The sequence below is a fragment of the Petaurus breviceps genome, unplaced genomic scaffold (genome assembly GCF_028583685.1).
Source record: "Petaurus breviceps papuanus isolate PSGF00001 unplaced genomic scaffold, PetGlider_PUasm1.0 90734, whole genome shotgun sequence".
In the NCBI taxonomy this organism is placed as follows: Eukaryota; Metazoa; Chordata; class Mammalia; order Diprotodontia; family Petauridae; genus Petaurus; species Petaurus breviceps.
Genome location: NW_027187327.1, coordinates 3,262,253 through 3,288,575, shown reverse-complemented (window position 1 = coordinate 3,288,575; position 26,323 = coordinate 3,262,253). Strand labels below are relative to the sequence as shown.

Below are 26,323 nucleotides of genomic sequence, written 5' to 3'. Positions count from 1 at the left end.
TGATATTTTAAGGTTAATTTGCATTTATCTAATCAATAATGTTTTTTTCCATGTTCCAACATTTCGTTCTCTCTCATATATAGATGCATATCTCTCTTTTATATATAGGTATAGCTACCTATAGATAAATAGATATATATGAATACTATATATGTACATTTATGTGTAAATATGTGTATGCACATGTATATGTGTGTATACACATATCTATCTATCTATCTATCTATCTATCTATCTATCTATCTATCTATCTATCTATCTATCTATCTATCTATAGAATGAGAATGTATACAGGCCATTTCATGTTGTCTCCTGCATTAGAATGTGAGCTCTATTCACAGCACTTAGCATGTTGTTTGCTACATAGTAAATACTTAAAAAGTACTTACTGACTGATTGATATACTTTTGCCTATGTTTTGTCTCTCTATTCAGGAGAGAGGGACTTGGTTAAAAAAAGTGATATTAGATCCCATTCATGTCTTAAAATGAGGGAAAAAGAACTTAAAATGAACATGATCCTAGAAAGCAGCAGATAATTATGGTTGTGTATTTGAAAGAACTCAAATCAAACCACCTTCCTTACCCTTCATCCCATGAGCAACCAGAAGACCTGGGTTTTGCTAACACTCTTTGGTACTACTTTGAGTTGCTCTGGTTGTGCAGATCCATGGTAAATGGCAAATATTTGTTCAACAGCCACTAAAAGTCTTTATTTTTTGTGGGAGTGGGACAGGGGGATGGTGGTAGTATTAATGAGCTATTTGACTGCTTCATATTTCTGTATTTGTTCACAGACACCTGTGAGTTATTTGTGTCTTAAGCATTTCCTGTGTTGGGAAAAGAAAAAGGCTATCCCGTATGTGATACAATATTGTACATTGAATGCCATTGTGGGAGTTGGGGGCCCTGTTGCTTACTTTGAGGATACTCAGACAAGATCCATATCAAAGCTTTATTCAAGTTTATTCATATTTCCCCACAATTGATAAATGGCCAAAGAATATGAACAGACAGTTTTCAGGCAAAAAAATATCGAAGCTATCAATGGGCATATGAAAAAAATGGTCTAAATCACTATTGATTAGAGAAATTCAAATTAAGACAACTCTGTGGTACCACCTCACACCTATCAGATTGGCCAATATGACAAAAAAGAAAAATGATGAATGTTGGAAGGGATTTGGGAAAACTGGGAAACTAGTGCACTCTTGGTGGAATTGTGAACTAATCTAACCCTTCTGGAGAGCAATTTGGAACTGTGCCCAAGGTGTACAAAACTGTGCATACCCTTTGATCCAACAATACCACTGCTAGGTCTATATCCCAAAGACATCCAAAAAAGGGAAAAGAGCCTGTTTGTACAAAAATATTTATAGCAGCTCTTTTTGTGGTGGCTAAAAACTGGAAATCAAAGGGATGCCCATCAATTGTGGAATGGCTGAACAAGCATTAGTATATGACTCTGATGAAATATTATTATATTGTGAGAAATGGCAAGCAGGATGATTTCAGAAAAAACTGGAAAGATATGAACTGATGTAAAGTGAAGTGAATGGAACTAGGAGAACATTGTTCACAATAACAGCAATATTATATGATGAAGAACTGTGAATGACTTAGTTAATCTCAGCAATACAATGATCCAAGACAATCCCAAAGGAATAAGGAGGAAGCATACTATCTGTCTGCAGAGAAAGAACTGATATAGTTTAAATACAGACTGAAATATGCTATTTTACTTTCATTCTTTTTCTTTTATTTGAATCTTCTTGTACATAATGACTAATATGTAAATGTTTAATGAGCTTATTCATGTATAACCAACATCTGATTGCTTACCATCATTAGGGAGGAGGGAGGGGAAAGAGAGATACAATTTGTAACTGAAAACTGAAAAAAAGTTAAAATTGTCAACATGGAATTGGGGAAAAAAATTCATATATATACACACATACTAATTTCCTCAGACTTTTATTCTGTAGGCTATTTTTATTCTATAGGCTATAAACCAAAGGAAGAAACTCACCCTGGAGGTGACTTAGGATCAGGCCCAATTTTGGCACTCCAGAGTCCAATTTGTAGACTGTTTGAGGTGAGGGGGAAGAAGGACCTTGGGTTTCATACATATAATTCTTGTAAAATTAAAACAAGCCAAACAAACACCCACATTCTAAAGTTGGTTTTCTTCTCCTTGAATTTGCAGATTGGTCTCTTCCAAAATAATTTCTTATATCTCATTATAAGCTAAGATTAATGAAAGAGTACTGGACTTATAATCAGGAGATTGAACTACAGGCTCTAGGGTTCTTTTCTTGACTCTATCATGAACAAATTCCATGACCTTGGGCAAGTCACTTCACATCTCTTGGCCTTAGTGTCTTCATCTGTAGATGGGGAAGGTTGAACTAACTGATCTATAAATTGACCTTTCTGATCTGGCTCTACCATTCTGTAAATCAAAGAGGCAAATTGAGATATGATACCAGGAACAAAATAAAATAACAAAAAAAACAAAACACCCCACATCTTCCTCACAAAAAGAGATGTCTGAAAATTGATTGGGATGCTTTTGGGAGGCCATGGTGGGAGAAAAGGGATTTCCCTTTCCAGGAGGCCTTCAAGCAAAGATTGGATGACCATTTATGGGGTATATTTTAGAAGACATTCACATGCAGTTATGGCTTCCACTAGATGTCCTTTTAACCTTTCTGTATCCTTGAATTTCTATGAATTTACATTCTCATTATAGCTACTTAGGTCTTCATAGAAATATTGAGTACAGTGTTGTATATTTAAGTTCTTTACCCCAAAATCTTTGCTGAGGGGTCCCCTTCTAAACTACCACCCAGAAATCTTGTGATTCTGGTGCTTCTTTTGCCAATAGTCAACCACTGAGCAAGCTGGGTAGTAGCTAATTCCATAATAAAGTTCCTGTACATTGATTTTGCTATTATAAGGCATCATGTTATGAGGTATTCTTATCTTCTGATCCTTTTCTTTCTTTTAGTAGCTTAGCTCTGTGATTACTGGAGGACCAATTTTTTTTTTCATTTTAGGCATAACACAATGTGAATGATGTGAAACTCCATTATTTGCATTTAAGGCATTTTTTCCCCAGAAGAATTTTTACAAGTGTTAGGAAACAGGAAATAAAATCAGGAGTAAAAGAAGGAAAAAAAAAAAAGGTACCAACTATCTTACTATTTTAAGGCCACAAAAAGTCAGGTAAATATTTTATGTCAGTTGTTTAGAATACCAAAGAGATTTCTTCATGTAAAATTTGCTAAAGGAAATGAAGGAGAATGGGCTAACCGTAATGAGATAACCCCAGAAGCAGTGCCAAAGCTAGATTGTGGCAATCAGAGCTTTGCTTCTGGATTTTGAAATCAGAGATAACAGACCTTATTAGATAGGCCCTACCACCACCCTCTTTCACTGGAGCAGCCTTTCTTTGTCTTGTGTCTTTCTCCACTCCTAAATTGAATTTATCTTAAAAAAATTGACATTAGGCTGCTTTTGAGGATGTTTTCTCCAGGATGTTTGGTGAAGCTTGCCCTAGGCTTACAAATAGAGACAAAGGCAGAGTCTACACTGCCAAAGAAAAAGTAATTCTTCTGAGGACTATAACAAAAACTGTCTCCCAGACTTCTAGAAGGTTTTGAGAACCTACATAAACCAGCTTTAGCTTGATTCTGTGTTAATAGTGGAGACACATTATAATAATCAATGTGGCATAGGGCTGTGTACAAGTTCATATTACTAACTTCTTCTCACATCTGTCATGGGTATCTATCTACCATTGGCCACAAACACTTCCTAGTTTAACAGATGAATGTGGCTGGGCTACCATATTAGAACTAATTGAATTCTGACATAATACCCGGCCTCCCCTCAAGTGTTCCTAGGCTTGGGTATTTACACAGCAATTTTGGTCATATTTGCGTAATGATGTAGGTTTATAGAGGATCATAATAGATGATTCATGCAAAATCTTCTTTTTTCTCTCTCTCTTTCATTTCTGGAATCCTTTTGGTAACACTGCCAAAGACAAGCCACTAATATGACATAAATATAGAGGGGTTACTTTTCTATTTCTAGAGGAAAGTGTAGTAACTCCAGTACTCAAAAAGCAGGGGGGTGGCTTGATTTGGGTTTTCCAAATCTGCAGCCATCATCATCTGCTGCTTTCTGGTATCATGTTTGTTTTGAGCTATTTTTTTCCTTTAATAAGTAAGGTTGTGATCTGACATCATTATTAAACAAAAGATTTTATACAGATTTTTTCTCTTTTCCCCCCTTAAAGTCATAGAATCATGGATTTAGAACTGAAAAAGTCATTTCAGTCATGCCTGACTGTGATCCTATTTGGAGTTTTCTTGGCAAAGATACTGACATGATTTGCCATTTCCTTCTCCAGCTCATTTTACAGATGAGAATACTGAGGCAAATGAGGGTAAGGACTTGTCCAGGGTCACACAGCTAGTAAATATCTGAGGCCAGATTTGAACTCACAAAAATGTCTTCCTGTGACTCTAGGCCTGACACTCTATTCACTGTGCCACCTAGCTTCCTGAGGAAGGGAGCTTAGGGGGCATCTAGTCAAATCCCCTCATTTTACTGGTTAGGAAGTTTATAGAGACTCAATTTGGATTTAAGAACATTTTGATATTGGTGTTTGATCAGTGTGGATCTTATCAAGGAATTGGGTGTAGAGTAAATGTTTACAAAGTAGAAATATTTTCTTCCTGTTATGCTCATTCACATTTTATTTTAATATTTTCTCTTCTAAAACAAAAGTTAACACTAATAGCTTAATGTATTGGACCCTCCCTCTCAAATATTTACTATTAAAAGAGAATTTAGAATGTGAGTTGAATTTTGTTTTAAGGGTTCAACAGGAAATGTCAAACTTTTTTATTTTTTAAATTAAAGAGGGAATTTGCTTCTTATTTAAGAATAATGTCTCATCAGAAAAAAATGAAGCATACATGTATCATTAAAGGTTTTTCTTTTCAACTTTTCATTTAATTTTGAAAGGAGCTGGAAATAAGATTCTTATGTAGCTAGCAATGACATGTATATATTTTTAAAAAATTTGAAACATGATATTGTACCTGTGGGATTATAACAGCAAGATATCAAAACAGGATTGGAAATTTTCACTCTCTTTTTTGAGGCAACAGGATGAAGTGACTTGTCCAAGGTCACAAAGCTAGTGAGTGTCAGGTGTCTGAGGTCATATTTGAACTCAGGTCCCCCTGACTCCAAGGTCGGTACTCTAGCCACTGTGCTACCTAGCTTCTTCAGAAACTTTTTCCAGATCTCATTTTAGTATTCTGGCATTTCTACTTCTTTTGTGGTTAAGCTTCACAGTGCAATAAATTAGAATTATCATAATCATCACATTAAAATTACATGTAATTGAGTATTGTCAAGATAAAATACATGTACCATCTTAAATCACTTTCTTTGACTGATGAGTGCTACAACTGCACAGTGATACAATTTCTTTCAGTCTCTCCTTACAAAACATACTTCTCAAAGAAAAAAATAAGTTATTTTAATGGAAATTTCACTGAAAGCAAATAAGAAATTCAAACTATTTACAAAATGATTATGACTCAATATATATGATAAAATGGCTTTCAAAGCATTTAAATACAGTTTGATACTAATAAAAAATGATGTCACAAAGAACAGTGCATGTGTAGTCTATTATCTATAGGTAAAGAACAATTAAACTTATAGTTTACCCTTCTTGTAATGAAGTTATTCCCTGCCCCCTCTGCCCCACAAAGCAACAGTAGAAGAATATTCCAAAGTGAGTGCTTTGAATGATAATTCTATGCTGTTTTTCTTCTCTTTTTTTTGCATGATAGAATAAATTAAATTTTATTTTATTTTTTTGCCAGATGGATTGAGAACTTGGAGATGTAGTACCCTGGAATGAATAGTTGGAATGTGTGTGGATTTAATTCTAAGTTTTATTTCCAGATGTATTAAAAATTAATATTTCACAAATAATTCATGTATAAAAACTCTTTGGTTGGAGTTACGTTTGGATTTTGTTCATTAATTTTTATGTCCCTTATTGAATAACTAGATTATTTTTGTGTTGTTTCAGTCATGTCTGCTTCTTTATGAACCCATTTGAGGTTTTCTTTGCAAAGATACTAGATTGGTTTTCTGTTTCTTTCTCCAGCTCATTTTACAGATGAGAAAACTGGGGCAAACAGGGTTAAATGACTTGCACAGGGTCACACAACTAGTACGTGTCTAAGGTTGAATTTGAACTCAGGTCCTCCTGATTCTAGGGTTGGGGCTCTATCACTTACCACCTAGCTGCCCAAATAGCTTATTAGGTCTTTCTTTTGCTATACAGCTATCTCTTTACATAAGCTTATATTCTATTTATATAAATGCCTGCATTCCAGATATAGTTTGAATGAGAAGTCACATTTTTTTCCCCAGTGATTATGGTGTTTCTTGACAGTAAAACCAGAGAAATAACATGTACTAAGCTTTAGGCTGACTACATTAATAGATTTACATGTCAGTCAAATGTCAGTATCCTCAGTTTATGAATATGCTTGCATTCCTTACAAATGAGTGAGTTAACTGTTCTGCTAAGCACGAACCTTACATATGTCGGAATTATTCAGGCTGGTCATTGTAGGTAGATGAGCAATATGGCAACTATTTGAGCTTACTGGAAATGAAAAAAAAAAAACAAACCCACAGCCATCCATGTTATTTTTCAAACATGCCCTTGTAGTATTTTGCCCTTCCCCCCTTTTTTTTAGTAGACTGTGGTTTTATTTAAAATAAAGGAAAAGACAAAATGGGGTCTTGCTAATTGCATATCAGAGAGTATAAAACCAACTGTTGCTAAGGGGACATGTTTCCCCAGCAATTTTTTTGAATTTTACATGAGAACACTGCTCCTCTGATTATCAAGGAGAAGAATTTAGGTGAGCTTGGTAATTTTGTTTATCTTTTTATGCTCTGTATTCCTTTGGTGTAGATGATGTGGGCTGCAATCACCATTGCGCAAATGGGTCTTAATACAATTTTTCAAGGGAAGGATAAAATCCAGTACTGAGGGAGTTAATGGAATCCTGTTACACTGCCATAGCAGGCATTTTTTTTCCATCTCCAAACCCAGGGACTCTAGACCTCTCCTATATAGCCTATAGTTTTTGAAAAGAACACTCCTCACAAATACAGCAGTGGTTAGAGCAAATGTTTAAAGGCTCATCCAAGAGAAACAATCTTAAAGATCCGGCATGAGACAGAATTTTGGATGCTCCCTGAATAACTTTTCATCAGTGTGTCTGTCCAAGAAGAAACATTTTCCAGGGTTCCTCCTTGTTCTTTATAAATGAGCCCAACTACAGTGTTACCAGGCACCCAAACAATGGAGTGACTTGATCTTTGAAGAGCATGAAATAAATGATGCTGTTTCTGATTAGAGATATTGTAGACATTTTTCCAAGGCAATGGCAAGTCCAATGAGATAATATCTTTTACAAAATTCCCTCTGCAGGCTGAATAAGGACTTGGAGTTCTCTTGTTTCTGAAGGTTCAGGACTCCAGGGTGCGATGTAATGGGGTGAGGGGAGGGGCATGGTTGATAGAGTGGGAAAAAGTCAAGAGGACATTATTTATAAACTCTGGCCTGAGGGTCAGGGAAGTGGCAGAATTTGCTCAATACTCATTCTGTTGCTTGAATTAGTTTCAGACTAGAGTGGATATTGCCTTTATTTTTCATGGTATCTTAGTTGTGTCAGTTAATCAATCAGTATTTTTAAGCACTTATTTATGTAAATTGCAGCTAGGTGATACAGACAATAGAGCACTGGACATGGAGTCAGGAAGACTTGAGTTCAAATTTGAACTCAGAAACTTCCTAGTTGGGGAAGTTGCTTAACCTCAGCTTGCCTCAGTTTCCTCATCTGTAAAATGAGAGTATTATCATTGTGAGAATCAAATGAGATGGTACTTGTAAAGTATTTTGTAAACCTTGATGGGTTATATTATTATTAGCTGGGCACTGGGAATTCAAGGGTAAAGAGTAAACAAAACAATCCCTACTTTCAAGGTGCTTACATTCCAATAAACCAGGAGTTTTTAATCTGGTGTTTATGGACTGTGTTCAGGGGGTCCATGAACTTAGATGGAAAAAAATGCATTTTTATTTTCACTAACCTGTAAATAAAATTTAGCAATTACTTGAAATATGAAATGAAAACAATTCTGAAAAGGTGTCCATAGGCTCTACCATATTGCCAAAGGAGATCCTGATGCAGAGAAGGTTAAGAAACTTGGTAACAGACCCAAAGGGTATAGAAAAACTCTGATAATTTAATTCTGAGAATGCATCTATCTCAAGGGCCTCCTCCCAATGGCATTATCTCCACCCTAACAGCTTTCTTCTCCATCTTGAACCTCTATTTGAAGAAGCACTCATATCAATTTTACTCCCTTCAAACCTAGTCCAGTCCAGAACTCCCAGGATGACTTCTCTGTCTTGCTCCCAGCAGGTTCCTTCTCTTCTTAAAAATGTTCCCTTTTATGTCTTTATTAATACATTAGAAGGTAAGCTCCTTGAGGGAAGGCACCTTTTATTTTTGCTTATATTACTAGTGTTTGATGAAGTGCTTGACATATAGTATGTAATAAATGTTTCACAGAATAAATACAGAATTTCCACTGATTTCTACTTTATGGTTTATCCTTGTCTTCTACTTAAATTCTTGACTTCCATTGATGAATCACTTCCATCAGGCCACTACATTTGGAGGTTGAACACTGACAACAAACAGACTTGCCTGGAAAATTGACTTTTGCTAAATATGAGCATAAGATGAAAAAATAAAACAGCATTTGAGTCATTGTTCTATTTTCTAGCTGGAGCCTTCTCCACTATCTATTTTCATTCACAGCTTTGTTCTTTTTGCATTTAAATGTCCTCCACATTAAATATTAAGCTTTTCATTGGCCATCATAATGGCAAAATGCCTTTTATGAAGACATTATAAGCAACAACCTCAAAGATCTCATCAACAGGTTGGGAATTTGCAAAATCTTTCCATTAAGCTGTTTTTGCTTTGATCCATCTGGGAGTAAATCTGCCTTTTCTGTATTCAAAGGAGCAAAGAAGTACAGAGATAGAACAAGGCTGTGGTCATTGATAATGTCACAAAATGGTAAATGAACCATCTTATCAATAAGCCGTGATGCAGGCCAGAATTTACGAAAGGAAAGAGAGGGAGTGGCATTAGAGGGATAAGAGAAGAATTAAATCATTTGAATTGGGGCCATAGGATAATACAATGATAGACTATTAGTGCTAGAAGGGGCCTTAGAAGACATATATTCTAACACCTTACTGAAATAAAAGAAGACTATATTTAGAGTGAGAGGTATAGATAGGGTTCAAACCAACTTCTGTTCCTTATTGTTCTGGGTCTTTTGGCAAACCATTTAACCTCTCTAAGCCTGACTTTCCTCACCTCTAAAGTGAGAATGCTAGACCATCTATGACTTCTGCCATAATATATGGTAACCTACCATCTTTCTGAATGCTTCTAGTGATAGGGAGCTCACTACTTTGCAAGACATTTCTCTGCTGGGAAGTTCTATTTGCAAGAAGTTCTTAAATCCAGCCAAAAAAAATTTATCTCCTTGTAATGTTGATCCATTGGTCCAAGTTTTTTTCTCCCTGGAATAACAGTACTCCCTGTCTCATATGACAACCTTGCAGATACTTGAAGACCAGGTATTGTATCCTTCTAAAGCTTCCTCCTCTCTGGGCTGAATTCTCCACTTTCCCGACAGTTCCTTATAAAGGATGATTGTTAAACTTCTCCTCATCTGGGAGGATGATCACCATCCCTCCAGATGCTTTTTAGTTTTTCAATGTTTTTTGGGAAGTAACTTTTTAATGTCTCCTTAGAGTTCTTCACACAGGGGTCCATATGTATACTCTTGGACTCTGTTCTGGTCAGACCATGTCTGGAATATTGTTTTCAGCTTGAGGAATCACTACTTAGTTAACAAGGACAATGATGTTGAAAGGCCTTGATTGCATGCTATATGAGGACCAATGAAAAGATTTGGAGTTGTTTAGCTAATAGTAGAGAACATTTTCTTGTGGTTCAGGTGGGTGGGGGACACCCTAACTAGGTATTTTAAGGACTGTCAGCTGGAAGAGGGATTAGACAGTTCTGTTTGACTCTAGAGTGGAGAAATTGGAGCAAGGATTTGCAGTGACAAAGAGGACTATTTTAGCATAATATCAGGAAAAAAAACCTTTCCTTATAATTATAGCTATCCCAAGTAGAATGGGCTGCCTTGGGGGGTAGTGGATTCCTCTTCATTGAAAGTCTTCAAGCAAAAGCTAATTGAGGGCTTGAGAAGTATGTCATAGAGAGAAATCAGGTTTAAATGGCCACTTGAGTCTCTTCTAAATCTGTGAACGTGGATTTGATCTAGAGACAACTTCTATCAAACACCGTAAGATATATCAGTCAATTAGTTACCAAGAATTTATTAAGTACTTGCTATGTTAGGTACTTTGTGATGAGGAACAAAGAAAGGCAAAAACATGGTGCCTGGCATAAAGAATCTCACATTGTAATGGAGTACACAGCATAAAAATGTAAGGTCTGTGTGATACCCATGTAGGTTATGTGTGTTTGCATGCATATGTCTTAATGTGGCTCATAGGGAGGCATTAGATATCTCTAGATTCTTCTTGGCCCACCTCTCTATAATTGAGACTTTGATTCCTACTAGGAGGGGAGCAGGAGGTTGGGGTCACAAGACTGACCACACTGTTCTCCTTAGAGAAGGGTTACTAGACTAGAATTACATATATTTGCTACCTTAAGTATTGCTAGCCTAGGAGAAGTGACTTTTAGGTTCAAGGTGTGCTTCTGATTACTATTCCTTAATGGAGAAAGGAATGTCTTAAATTATATATTAGAAGGTTTGACTCCATTCCCATGAAATGCCAGTTAAATGAGGACACATAACGAATGACTAGTAAATAAGCATGTTTTATCCATTCTGAGATCACATAGAAATCAGAGAAGTTTTATGAATTAGAATATACTAAACTTATTTCTCACCCAAGGGAAATTCCTTAATATTCAATATCTCTGTCATGGAAAACTGGAGGGCTGGAGATGGGGAAATAATTGAGGCAGCAGTTTGAACTCAGGCTTCTTTCCTTCTTTCTTCTCCCAAGCCTTATTTTTATGTCTCTAAATACCAGATCTAGGCTACCATTTCCTATCTGGAGGAAACATGACATTTAGAAGAATATTGCATGCTATTTTTTTTTTTTGCTTTTTGGAGGGCAATTGGTGTTAAGTGACTTGCCTGAGGTCACAAAGCTAGTTTGTGTGTGTGTGTGTGTGTGTGTGTGTGTGTGTGTGTGTGTGTTGTGTCTGAGGCTAGATTTGAACTCAGGTCCTCCTGACTTCAGGGATGGTGCTCTGTTCACTGCACCATCTAGCCACTCCTATTGCATGCTATTTCAAATGTCTGTCATTGAAATTTCAACTCTTTTTGTTAATTAATTTTTAGAGAACAATTTATGTCTTGTGCATTCTTTGTTTTTCATCTTTAAAAGTATGCAATTTGATTATTCAGGGGGTGAATTTCATTCTGTTTTCCATAGGTATCACCCGTTTCAATGTTATCCTGAAACCATAAGCCTAGACAAACCTCAAATGAATTTGGTGTGACTGAGGCCAATGAAGTTTTATCTATACTCTGGATAAAATAAAGTGAGAAGGATTTAGAATCTTTAGATTATATATAGCCAGGTCTGAGTCCCTAGCCTTGAGTCCCCTGTGTCCACAACAGATTTCTCAAAAATAGATGGACCTATGGATTCTAACAAATGGACCATGTGGTTTTTGCCATGGCCCTAAATTAGAAAGCTATGTTGTCTAGGTGAAAATACAGTATTAAATCATGTTCAGTTCTCCTTAAGTGAAAGGCAGAATTTATATGAAAAGTCGTTATTTTTGTTACCAGCACAAGAACTGAAAAAGTTCCACACCATTGCTATTGTTCATTGTTTTGGTCTGGATTTTTAAAAATGTGAATGGTCTGATGGTAAACAGTCATTATTTGTCTTCTCCCAGGATCACTTTGCAAGATAGTTGCTTAGGTGCCTGTCCAAGCAGGGTACTCATCCTCTGAAGGTAAACACAGCATAAAACAATTTCCACTGGTCTATCAGGGAGCAAAGAATGCTTAGTTCCTCTGGAGCTCCCTGAAAATTAATGACCTCCATTTATGACAGGAAGCCACAGGCTAACACTGTTGGTGTTAGGAATGTAAACACTGTTAAAAGCTTTTCTACCAAATATAGCTGGAATAATTTGTTTTACCTTTGCCTCTTCACTTAGTACCTGCCACAGCATAAAGTGAGAATAGGAATAGGAACTGGACTTGCTATTTCATTGATTTCATTAGACTTGTGATTACATTGATTTCATTTCAGCTCCCAGGTAAGGAAAGTCCTTGTACCAGTGAAGGTCAGCACCTTCTTCTCTTGAGCTTAATCTTGGAGAGTCCTAGAGTACTGATAAAGTGAATTACCCAGGTCTTCCTGGAAAATGAGTCAAATGATTCTAACTTCTGTACTTGAATATTTGTCTCCTTTTTATATCATGACTTAACAAACCTTAACCTTGGATTACTCTCAGCATCTGTCTTCTTTGCTGCTATAAACAGACCTGCAGCTGAATGGAGTCAGGGAAAGTCACCAAACTGTGTTGACTGAGTTCACTATAAATTTATATTATGTCCCTCAGTCAGGATCACACTGTCAAAAGGGAATCCTTTTTACATCTTCTTAGTCAGTCTTTGATCCCACTCACTATATCAATTAGTCCAAACATTTTCATGTATATTTGAAAGAGATGAAAATTTTCATCTCATCCCTCCATGGCACCCATTTCCACTATCCTCTTCCACTGAGAACTGAAGTTAGCTTTGCTGTCTCTCCAAAACTGGATGGAAGTGCAAAAATGCATCAGGAGCCTGCAGGGATCACCTCTTGAACCTATACTATATCTTGATAAGTGTGGTCATTCTTGACAGAACATGATGTGGTGCAAAGAACAATAGACTTGGGGTAAGAGAAGGTAGGAAGCTTGCCATTTGAAGAGACAGAGAGAAGGCAGGAGTCTGTTCTAGATACAGAGCATACAAATTCATGTGGAGATGGGATAAGGAATGTTGTATGAGGAAAAGAGCATTGAATTAAAATGGAATTAAAAAAGGACTATTTAATTAAAATGGAATACATATCAAGTAATATAAAATAAGAAAAGAGAACTATGTGGGCCCTAGATAGGGAGAACTTTAAATATCCAGCTAAAGATTCCATATTTTTTATCCTGGAAACAATAAAAAGCTAGGGAACATTTTTCAGTAGGGAAGTGACATGGCTAAATTTATGCCTTAGAAATTATTTTAGCTTTGAGCTGAGCTTATGATTGCTATACCTTAATGGGGAAAACGTTCCTCAAGCTATATGTCCAAGGTTTGACTCTATTACCACCAAATGCCAGTTCCACAATGAACACAAGAAGCAAATAGTAAATAAACCCATTTATCCAAGTCAATAACAAGCAGAAATAGTAGAAAATATTAAAATGAGACTATATAAGAAGATAATACATGGAGTGAATTAATTCTCATTGAGAGCAAGAAATCTAAGCTCAACCAAGATAAAGGGTCCTGGATCTCACCAAAGGGGAAATTCTCTGAATATCAGTGCAGTAAGGTAAGGATAGGGAAATGATGGATGTGCTGGATCCACTACATGTTAGCTTCTTCCTAGTCTTTCACTCCTTTCAGGGACCCAGGGATGGCAGGAAAATGCATGTTTCCTTTCTTGAAGTCTGAAGTCAGAAAGTTAGAATCTTTTTTCTCTAAAGTTCATGCCAATTCTGCCCCTCATATAGGCATAGAGAATTGAATAATCAATTTCTGCCAAAGAGGAGAGTCCTATGCAAATGTACTTTGAGATACAGGTTCCATTCTTTCACATGGCTCTGGATTCTTTGCAATTCTTTTGAAAATTGTTTGCTTATACATTTTGACCACTTATCTATTGGACAAGGGTTCCTAGTCTAATATATTTGTGCAAATACCTTATATATCTTGGATATTAGACTTTTATCAGAGTATTTGATGCAAAGATCTTTCCCCCTCACTTGACAATTCAATAGTATTTTTATAGATTAATTTATATTCCAAATCAGAAACCAGAGAGATAAAGACAAAGACACAAATAAAACAAGTGACAGAAAGAAATTTAGGAATCATTATAACAGAACTTGTGCTTATAGTCTTACAAGTATGTGAGCTCTTCACAACTAATAAGCGTGTGTTTCAGAATCGGAGTTCGAGTTCAGAATTCTGTCTCCTACTACATACTAGATGAATTGAGATAATTTTGCAAAGTACTTTGCAAACTTTAAAATACTTTATGGATGGTATTGGTGATGAATATGATTATTGTCACATGATATCACAGGAAAAAAATCATTGGACATTTGAAGGACACCATTGAAGACAGTAAAATAGAAAGTTCTCCTGGAGATGTGAGATACTAAACTCAGATTTCAGGGGACTAAAAGTGAATTGGTGGTGAGAAACTGGAGATAATGCTTGTTCAAGAAGTTTAGCAGGTATTTGAGAGTTAGAAATAGCATAATATCAAAATAGGGTGGAGCAAAGATGGTGGAGTAGAAGCAGGACCTCCCTGCTGCTCTTGCTTCTACCTTCCCCAATCCATGTAAAAAGGGGACTCTAAACAAACTTGGAGCTGCAGAACCCACAAAATGACACAGAGAAGCTAACCTCCCACTGAGGACAGCCCAGCAAGCCGGCAGGAATAGGCCAGCACTGTGCTCTGGGAGCTGAGCTCAGCCCCACACCAAAGTTTAGCCCCAGGGTGGGCCTGGCCAGCCTCCAGCTGGAGGGACTCCAGATCAGCAGCAGCTGTGGCTGTTTCCAGATTTATCAACACACAGATGTGAAGGACAAAGTGAGAGGTCAGTGAAGTCTGGACTTTGGGACCAGTAAGTGGGAGTCTGTGGCTTTTGCCCCCGGGGTGAGAAGCCGCTGAGGCACCAGCACAGCTAGCCAGTGCCACATGGCAGCTTCAGCTCCTGGCCTACACAGTGTAGGGAGACCAAGCACCAGTCTGAGGCATAATCACTCTTGCTTTAACCTACTTGGATCTGGATTGCAGTCTAGGGTAGAGGTCCTGGGGGGTGTATCCAGCTTGCCAGAGCATGTGGAGACCTCAGAGAGGGTACCCATCTAATACCTCCGGCAACTGAGAAAACCCCATTTGGGACAAAAGCTCCCCTGTGTGGTGGCAGAATCCTACTGTGGCAAAAAGAACAGGGGTCAAGTGACTGAGGGGCGACATGACCAGGCAAAGGAAACAAAGCAGACAGAAGATTGCAACATTACACTCCTATTTTGGGGACAAAAAGGAGCAAAGCATGGAATGGGAGGAAGACAATGAAGTCAGAACTCCTGCACCAAAAGCTTCAAAGGAAAATACTAGCTGGTTACAGGCCATAGAAGACCTTAAGAAGCAGATAAGAGAAGTGGAGGAAAAATTACGAAGAGAAATGAGAACTATGCAAGAAAATTATGAAATGAGAGTCAACAGCCTGACTGGGGAAAATAACACTTTAAAAAACAAACTGACTCAAATGGCAAAAGAGGCTCAAAAAGGCAGTGAGGAGAAGAATGCCTTAAAAAGCCAAATTTGCCAGATGGAAAAAGAATCTCAAAAGCTCAATGAGGAGAATCATGGCTTCAGAATTAGACTGGAGCAAATGGAAGCTAATGACTTTATGAGAAATCAGGATGCTGTTAAACAGATCCAAACAAATGAAAGAATAGAAGGAAATGTGAAATATCTCATGGGAAAAACCACTGACCTGGAAAATAGATCCAGGAGAGATAATTTAAAAATTATTGGACTACCTGAAAGCCTTGATCAAAGTAAGAACCTAGAAATCATCCTCCAGGAAGTTCTCAAAGAAAACTGCCCTGATGTTTTAGAATCAGAGGGCAAAATAGAGGTTGAAAGAATCCACTGATCTCCTGGAAAAGATCCCAAAAAGAAAACTCCTAGGAATATTATAGCCATGTTCTGGAATTCCCAGATTAAGGAAAGATTATTACAAGCAGCCAGGAAGAAACAATTTGAATATTGTGGAAACTCAATCAGGATAACCCAGGATCTGGCAGTTTCTACACTGAGGGATCGAAGGGCTTCGAATATGATATTCCAGAGGTCAAAGGAGCTGGGCTTAAAACCAAGAGTCATCTACCCAGCAAAACTGAGTATCATGTTTCAGGGGAAAATATGGTCATTCAGTAGAAGAGAGGACTTTCAAGCATTCTTGCTAAAAAAACCAGAGTTGAATAGAAAATTTGACATTCAGATATAAGAAGCAAGAGAAGCATGAGAAGGTAAACAAGGAAAAGAAATCATAAGGAACTTACCAAAGTTGAACTATTAACATTCCTACATGGAAAAACAATAATTGTAACTCATGAAACTTTTCTCTGTAGTTGAAGGGAATATATATATATATATATATATATATATATATATATATATATATATTTTCTATATATGAGGGTATATGGGCATATGAATACATATGTGAATGTGTGTATATATGTTTACAGGTATACATAGATAGAGGGCACAGGACCAATTTAACAGGAAGGGATGATGCTTAAAAGGTGAAATTAAGAGGTGAGACAGGAATATAATGAGAGGAAACGGGGAGAGACAGAATGGGGTAAGTTATTTCATACAGAAGAGGCAAGGGGAAATGGTTACAATGGAGGGGAAGAATAGGAAGGCAAAAGGGAATGGGTCAACCTTATTCCCTTTGAATTTGGCTTGAGGAGGGAATGAAATACTCATTAAATCTCACCCTACAGGAGAGTAGGAGGGGAAGGGGATGAGAGGCAGGATGATGGAAGGGAGGGCAGGCTGGGGGGGAGGAAAGTTGGAAGCACCCACTTTCGTAAAGGGACAGGATCAAAGTAGAGAATACAACAAGTGGGAGGTGGGATAGGAGGGAGGGAAATATAGTTAGTCTTTTATAATATATCTACTATGTTATTGTTTTGCTTTAGCCACACATGTACATCTTATACTGACCTGCTTATCTTCCCAGTAAGGGTGAGTGACAAGGGAGGATGGGAATGAATCTGGAATTCAAAGTTTTAAAATCAAATATGCAAATATGTATGTATGTGTGTGTGTGTGTGTGTGTGTGTGTGTGTGTATACTATTATCAATACTATTTTACATGGAATTGGGAAATAAGATATACAGGCCCTGGGGCATAGAGATCCACTGGAAAAGTCGAAAGTGATATGGGATAAAATATGGGAGAGAGCCTATTGGAGGAGGGGATATTCTGTGGGACTGCTATTTTGGAAGGGGGTAGGTATTGGAAAATGGGGAGAAAATTTGTAACTCAAAATCTGGCGGGAATGAATGATGTAAATCAGAAGTTAATAAAGCATTTTAAAAAAGAAATTGTATAATATCTAGAAAAAGTAGCAATGCTATGTTAACACTTTGCTTTCTTTCTTTTTCTTAATGGTATTTTATTTTTTTCTAGTTACATGTAAAGACAAGTTTGGACATTCATTTAAAGAATTTCAATTGCAAATTTCCTTCCTCCCTCACTTTTTCCCTCCCTAATATGCTAAGCAATTTGATATAGTTTATGTGTGTGTATATGTATGTGTATATATACACACATATGAATATACACATGTATATGTATGTACAATCATGTGAAAGAAGAAACTGACCAAAAAAACCCCCATAAAAAATAAAGTGAAAGCAGCATGCTTCAATCTGCATTCAGATTCCATTGGATCTTTCTCTGGATGTGTGAATAGCATTTTTCCTTATGAGTCCTTTGGAATTGTTTTATATTATTGTATTCCTGGGAATGCCTAAATCATTCATGTTGCTCATCACACAAAATTACTGTTACTGTGTACAACGTTCTCCTAGTTCTGCTCATTTCCCTTTGTGTTAGTTCATCTAAGTCTTTTTAAGTTTTTCTGAAATCCATTTGCTCATCATTTCCTATATTGCAATAGTATTCCAATGCATTCATATACCATGTCTTGTTTAGCCATTCTCCACTGATGGGAATTCCCTCAACTTCCAATTCTTTTCCATCACTAAAAGAGCTAATACCTTCTTTTCAAGGTGACAAAGACCTATATATATTTGAGGGCACTGCTAGTGAAGGTGCTAGCTGCCAGAGTTCCACAGTTCCTTAGTGCCAGGGTCCTATGATGTCTGACACAGAAAAACTTGTGAAATTAGGGAAAGACCCCCAAGTTGTTGGCATGTTATCACTGACCTTGTAATAAAGCATCACTACTACCCAGTATTTTGGTGCATTCTATATGTACCTATTCTTATTTTTAAAATCTTTTATTTATTTATTTTAGTTTTCAACATTTATTTCCACAAAATTTTGAGTTACAAATTTTCTCCCTGTCTTTCCTCTACACCCCAACCCAAGATAGAGAGCCTATTGAATACCTCTTCCCCCAATCTGCTCTCTCTTATATCCTCCCCTGTCCCCCCCTAACTTTCAAGTAGGGCAAGATGGATTTCTATACCCTAGTGCCTGTATATCTTATTTCCCAATTGCATGTAAAAAATTTGTTTTTAAAACTTTAATTTCTAGATTCTTTCCCTTTTTCCCTCCTCACCCATCCCCCTGAGAAGACAAGCACTTCAATATAGGTTGTACATGTATAGTTATGCAAAACATTTCCATAGTAGTTATATTGTGAAAGACTAACTGTATTTCTTTCCATCCTATTCCACCCCCCCAATTTATTCTATTTTCTCCTTTGACCCTGTCCCTTTTCAAAAGTATTTGCTTCTAATTACCCTCTCCCCTAATCTTCCCTCCCTTCTATCATCCTCCCTCTTATCCCCTTCCTCCCTACTTTCCTATAGGGTAAGATACCCAGTTGAGTGTGTATGCTATTCCCTCCTTAAGCCAAATTCAATGAGAGTAAGGTTGACCCATTCCCTTTCACCTTCCTGCTCTTCCCCTTCATTGTAACAATTTTTCTTGCCTCTTTTATATGAGATAATTTAACCTATCCTATCTCTCCTCCCATTAAATTCCTCTCTCAACTCTTAAATTTATTTTTTAGATATCATCCCTTCCTATTCAACTGCTACTGTGCCTACTGTCTATGTATACACATACACACATATGCACACAATCACATATGTATTTCTACACACATATACCTTTCTATACATACGCATATATTCCCTTCAACTATCCTCATATTGAGAAAAGTCTCCTGAGTTACAATGATCATTTTTACATTTAAGAATGTAAATAGTTCAACTTTAATAAGTTCCTTATGATTACTTTTTCCTGTTTACCTTCTCATGCTTCTCTTGCTTTTTGTATTTGAAAGTCAAATTTGCTGTTCAGCTCTGGTTTTTTCATCAAGAATGCTTGAAAGTCCTCTATTTTATTGAATTTCCATATTTTTCCCTGAAGTATTATACTCAGATTCCCTGGGTAGGTGATTCTTGGTTTTAATTCTAGCTCCTTTGACCTCTGGAATATAATATTCCAAGCCCTTTAGTCCCTTAATGTAAAAACTGCTAGATCTTGTGATAGCCTGATTATGATTAAAAAATACTCAAATTGTTTCTTCCTGACAGCTTATAATATTTTCTCCTTGACCTGGGAACTCCAGAAATTTGGCTATGATATTCTTAGGAGTTTTCTTTTTGGGATCTTTTTCAAGAGGCAATTGGTGAATTCTTTCAATTTCTATTTTGTCCTCTGGTTCTAGAATATCAGGGCAATTTTCCTTGAGAATTTCTTTAAGGATGATTTCTAGGCTCTTCTTTTGATCATGACTTTCAGGTAGTCCAATAATTTTTAAATGATCTCTCCTGGATCTACTTTTCAGGTCAGTGGTTTTTCTGATGAGATATTTCAACTTGTTTTCTATTTTTTCATTTGTTTGGATATGTTTTATAGTATCTTGATTTCTCATAAAGTTGTTAGCCTCCATTTGCTCCACTCTAATTTTGAAGGAATTATTCTCTTCAGTGAGTTTTTGAAAGTCCTTTTCCATCTGGGCAATTTAGCTTTTTAAGGCATTCTTCTCCTCATTGGCTTTTTGAGCCTCTTTTGCCATTTGAGTTAGTCTATTTTTTAAGTTGTTATTTTCTTCCATAATTTTTGGGTCACCTTTAGTAGGCTGTTAACTCACTTTTCATGATTTTCTTGCATCATTCTCATTTCTCTTCCCAATTTTTCCTCCACTTCTCTTACTTGATTTTCACAATTCTTCTTGAGCTCCTCCATGGCCTGTGACAAGTTCATATTTTTCTTGGAAGCTTTTGATGCAGGAGTTTTGACTTTGTTTACTTCTTCTGCTTCCATGTTTTGATCCTTTTTGTCTTCAAAAAAGGATTCTGGGGCGGCCAGGTAAGAGCACTGGCTCCAGTGTCAGGATGACCTGGAGATCGAATCCCGGGCTCAGACACTCAGCACCACACCCAGAAATAACTGGCTGTGTAACCTTGATCAAGTTACTTAACCTGATTGCTTAAAAAAAAGGATTCTATGGTCTGATTGTGCTTCCTCTGCTTGATCATCTTGCCAGCCAATTACTCTACTTTTGAGCTCTTTGCCATGGTAGAACTCTGCTTCCAGAGTGGAGAGAGCTGTGTCCCAAATTTGCTGATGTTTTCACAGTTGTCAGAGGTATGAGGAGGGCACCCTCTCTACCCCCACCACAAGCTCTGGCACAATGGCCACATATCCCAGGACCACCACCCAAGACTGTGACCCAGATCCAAGCAGGTCAAAGCAAGATAAATTACCCTCTGAATGGTCACTTGGTCCCCCTATGCTCTTCAGGCCAGGAACTCCAGAGGCAGCCATGTGGCAGCAGCTAAGGCCACTGCACCTCTGCCACCTCTCACCCCTGGGGCAGGGGCTGGACCAGGCTCTTCTGCCTCCCAGTTCCAACAGAGTTCTCTACTGACCTTTTACTTTCCCTTTGGTGTTTATGGGTTGAGAAGTCTGAACACCTCCACAGCTGCCCGTTATTCACTCTCCTGAAGTCTGCTCTGGCTTGTCTGTGCTGGTGGTTGGGGCTGTCCTGGGTATGGGCACACATGGGTCACGTGGGACCGCTCAGCCCCCAGCCCATAGACCCTTCCTGTCATACTTTCAGGCTGTCTTCAGTGGGAGATTTGTTGCTTTCTGTCATTTTCTGGGCTCTGTAGCTCTAAAATTTGTTTAGAGTAATATTTTCCAAGTATTGGAGGTGGTTGGTGCAGGAGCTTAAGGAAGTTATAGGTATATAGGTATATAGGTATATAGAGAGGGCAAAGCCAAGATGGCAGAGCTCTATATACCTATTCTTGTTGTTGAGTCATTTCAATCATATCTGACTCTTCACAACCCCATTTTGGGTTTTCTTGGCAAAGATATTGGAGTGGTTTGCTACTTCTTTCTCCAGCTAATTTTACAGATGAAAAACTGAGGCAGACAGGATAAGTGACTTTCCCAGTGTCATGCACTGTCTGAGGGTGAATTTGAATTCATGAAGATGAATCTTCCTGATTTCAAGCTCAGTGTTCTATCCACTATGCCACCTACTTGCTCCTGCCATGTACCTAGTATATCCCAATGCAGAAGATCTTTGCTGAGGATACTTACAATGTTGAACACAAGATGTACATATACTGTGAAATCTGTCCCAAGAAGCTGTGTCACTTTCCCAACATCACGGAAATCACAGAATTTCAGCTGACTTTCTTGCCCTTCTCCAGGTTTTGGTCAGAGCACATAGTATTGTTTAGGGCAACACTTTCTCAGAAGTCTAATCTCTTCTTACCTTTATCTGGCCTTGACCTGATAGCCTCAGATAATAAGAATAATAACTAACATTTATATAATGCTTTATGGTTGGCAAATTTCTTTGCATGCCCTGCCTCATTTGGTCTTCTCAACAAACCTGTGAGATAGGTGCTATTGTTGCCCACTTTTTGTTATTGTTTGTCCTTCATTTTTTGAAGAGGACAAATGACATCATGGGGTGATGTCTTATTCATGCATGTATTATATTTAAGTGAAGCAGAGTTGCACAGATTGTCAGCCTTACTCTGTCTTTCCAGAGTCATCAAAGTCCAGTAGCAAGACAAAAGTCAAGATGATTGGTGATAGCTCCAATCCATCCAAGGATGCAGTGAATGACCTTGATATCTTTGATGTTTTACCAAGCTCTAAGCACTACATAGTGCCTGCTTCAAATGTCTTCGTGGTTCCTGGAGTAAACTGTTTTCATCTGCCCATTCCACTGGGGGAAGTTTCCACATACTTGGAGTAGACACCTCCATAACTCACTGATAGATTTGAGTCAGTTGACTGAGCTAGCCACAGTTGAGTGCTAGGTGGACACCAAAGGTTGATGAATGACCCTGAAAAGGGCTCAGCACATCATTACATCAGAGGGGCTAGTTCTCCTGTATCCCATTAAATAGAGAGATTGAGAAAGGTTAAGGAGCTTACCCAAAGTTACACATCTAGTAAATTTTTGATGTAGGATTTAAACTTAGGTCTTCTTGACTCTATCAATATACCACCTAGTTAACTCTCAGAATTGGATAGAGGCTGATAGCCTCCTTACCATTTTTGGTAGCACTGTTGCTTCCATTGTTCAGTGGCCCCTCCTCATACTCTGTGGTAAAACCATACAAAAGATGTACTTTGTGCTATTAAATAATTTGCAACATGAGGAAGTATTATTACCTGTAATGGGGGAAGTAACTTTTTGAGAGTGAACAATCTTTGAGAATAACAGCAACCATTCTCTGCCCCACCCCAAACTCCATGGTCTAGTATGATCTTATGCTCTAATTTTGAATTAATGGTTAAAAGTATAATTTGGGGTATTGACTTTCCTGTTTAATAGGACCATACATAAGAATATTTCACAGTAATGGTTATGAGAAGTAACCAAGGAAAAAACAAAAGTAAAGAATACATGGAGTGAGGGACTTCCATCAAGGACATCTCTAGTGAAACAATGCTACTAATGTTTCCTTCTTGTTACCACTTGCCACTGAAGATCAATATAATCTTACAGAAGTCATCAGCTTAGCTGACACAGTGGATAGAGTTTTGGGCCTGGAGTCAGAAAGACTTAACTTTAGATTTAAACTCAGACACTTACTAGCTGTGTGAACCTAGGAAAATTGCTTAAACCTCTATTTGCCTCAGATTCTTCATTTATAAAATGGGGATAATAATAGCATTTACATCCCAGGGTTATTATGAGAATCAACGGAGATAATAATTGTAAAGTACTTAGTATAGTGTCTGACACATAGTAAGTGCTAAATAAATTTTAGCTATTATAATACTTACTTTTTGCTCCCCAATCAATTAATCAACAACTATTTATTAAATGCTGACTATATGCCAGACACTATTCTATTCACTGGATATTGTGAGATAAGTCTCTGCTCTCAAGGAACTTATAATCTAATATGCAGAGGCCTCATGAACTGTATTAATCCAATCCATATACTGACACATAATATTTTTAAAGATGCAATTGCAAGGACACTTTCTAAGAAATTTATTTGTCTTAAGTGAGTAGAGACAAACAGCCAAAACAGATCACTAGTGCCAGAACTTCATTGTTGATGGTTTTAATAAACACTATGGGGATGGGGAAAAATTGTCTGATGCTAATCCATTCTTGTTTTCTTCCTGTAGATATTTTGTCCTATGTCTGCAAGCCTATAATTTTTCAATCAGAGTGTGATTTCCAGTTCCATCTTTTGTCCATCCTAGAAGGGTAGGGGTGGGGGCTAATTATGGCTTTTATAGATTGTATGTCTTTGTTTTCTACAAAACACCCATTGACTGGAGGGTCAGGGCGAGATAGGGGAGAAGTTCATCAAGGACAAGAAAGTAAGACATGGCCTAAAACAAAAAGTGGGCAAAAGGGTTATTAGTTTATATATAAGCTCTCAAGTTACCAAATTCATATAGTATATGAGACAATATCATAGAAAATTCAAAAGGTGCAAGGGACTCAAACGAGCCTATAAACAGATAAGGAACATAGTTAAAGCATTGCAATTGCCCATTACCTCCTCATTGGAAGTGAACTCAACTTATGGCTGCCATTAAGGCAATCTTTTGATATTCCACAGGATTCTTCTCTCCTAGAAATCTCCCTTCTCCAGCTTAGAGGCTAGATTCTACAATCATGCTCCCCAGGAAATTAAAATATCTGCTTTCTTGCCCAGGAGTTTGAGGATCATGAATACTGTACATGAACTAACCTTTTGAGACAAGTAGACATGCTGACTGGAGATTGGTTCTCCTTTTGAAAACTGACCACGGTATGTACTGAAATTCAGCACTGGGAAAGGCAAGAGACCTGACATTCAGCTGAATATTCTAATCTACTCCTGTGAATGGATCAGGCTATGAAATATGGGTAGCTAGGAAGATTGTATCTCACTACAGGGATAAGCCAACCATCACCTCCATTTTGAATAAAATGGATATCTTACTGATGCTTGTGGCCAATCATGATGGATCTGTCTTCTCACAGCAAAGACTACTTTGGAAAGAAGAAGATCCGATTCCATATTCCTGGAAATCATTGTGTAGGAGTTGACCCAAATAAGAATTGGAATTCAGGCTTTTCAGAAGAGGGAGTCAGTAATAGCCCCTGCTCTGAAGTGTACCACAGACTTGGGTCCCATTCAGAAGTAGAAATGAAATCTGTGGTGGATTTTGTCAAAAGTAATGGGAATTTCAAAAGTTTCATTGACATTCATTGATTTATCCTTCTGGACCCCGACTCTGAATTGGACAGGATTGCAAAATATGCAGCAAAAACCCTGTTCTTTTTGTTTGGCACTGCATACAAAGTGGGAGCTATCTACTCAACTCTGTAACAGACCAGTGGCAGCTCTGCAAACTGGGCTTATGAAAATGGAATTAAATATGCCTTCACTTTTGAGCTGTAAGACACTGGATACTATGGCTTCCTTCTTTCAGCTAAACAGATCCTCTCTACTGCCCAAGAGATCTGACTGGCCCTAAGAGTGATCATGAATTATGTTTAAGACCATCTGTATGAGACAAACCCCTAAGACACTATAGAATAGAAGAATATGCCTTGAAGCCTGCTATACACACTCACAGGCAGCTAGATGGCACAGTGGATAGAGTACTGGGCCTTGAGATTGGAAGACTCATCTTTCTGAATTCAAATCCAGCCTCAGACTCTTATGAGCTGTGTGATCTTGGGCAAATCATTTAGCCTTGTTTTCCTCAGTTTTCTCATCTGTAAAATGAGATGGAGAAGGAAATGGCAAACCATTCCATTATCTTTGTCAAGAAAACTCCAAATGGGGGCAGCCAGGTGGCTCAGCGAGTCAGGTGGCACTGGCTCCAGTGTCGGGATGACCTGGGGATCAAATACGGGCTCAGACACTTAGCACCACACCCAGAGATAACTGGCCTTGTAACCTTGAGCAAGTTACTTAACCCCGATTGCTTTAAAAAAAAAAAAAAGAAAACTCCAAATGGTATCATGAAGAGTTGGACATAACTGAACAACAATAAGTTATGTACACTATGCCTCTACCATGGGCTTTTGGAGGACATACCCAAATATTCTCACTCCTGCAATCTGTTGACCTGGGAAAGTACATTCTTAGATTCTGTTATATCACATGTAAGTGAGTCGCTATCTCTGCCTTACATTGTCACCAACATCTCCCTGCTACACTAAGAAAGAAGGCACAAAGGAAAAGAGAGAGAGAGTCCTGAAGAGTAAGAGAGAAAGTGTGTTGCTGCATTTTTTTTTTATAGAATAAAAGATGAACAGCTTCTCTGATGAGTCATAGAATCACAGATTTAGAGCTGGAAGGGGCCTGATTTGATCATTCCCTCTTGCTCCAAGAAAGTACTTCCCTCATTTTCTACAGATTACCCTAATCATAGATACACATCCCCATAGGGACCAGAGATGGGACACAAAGGGATACAGCCTTACATGAAAATGTACTTATAACATCCAGGAAATTGAAGAATTAGTTTTATTTATTTCCTTTCAAAAATAAATTCCTTAGCCTGAATCACTTTGTGTATGAATGGAGTATTTTTTTTTTTCAT

The 26,323-nt window shown here is 37.6% G+C and overlaps 1 pseudogene; it reads left to right on the top strand.

The window, feature by feature from the left end:
• The first annotated feature begins 22,328 nt into the window (after nucleotides 1-22,328).
• Nucleotides 22,329-25,296, top strand: LOC138145393 (carboxypeptidase A4 pseudogene; annotated as a pseudogene).
• Nucleotides 25,297-26,323: the final 1,027 nt, after the last annotated feature.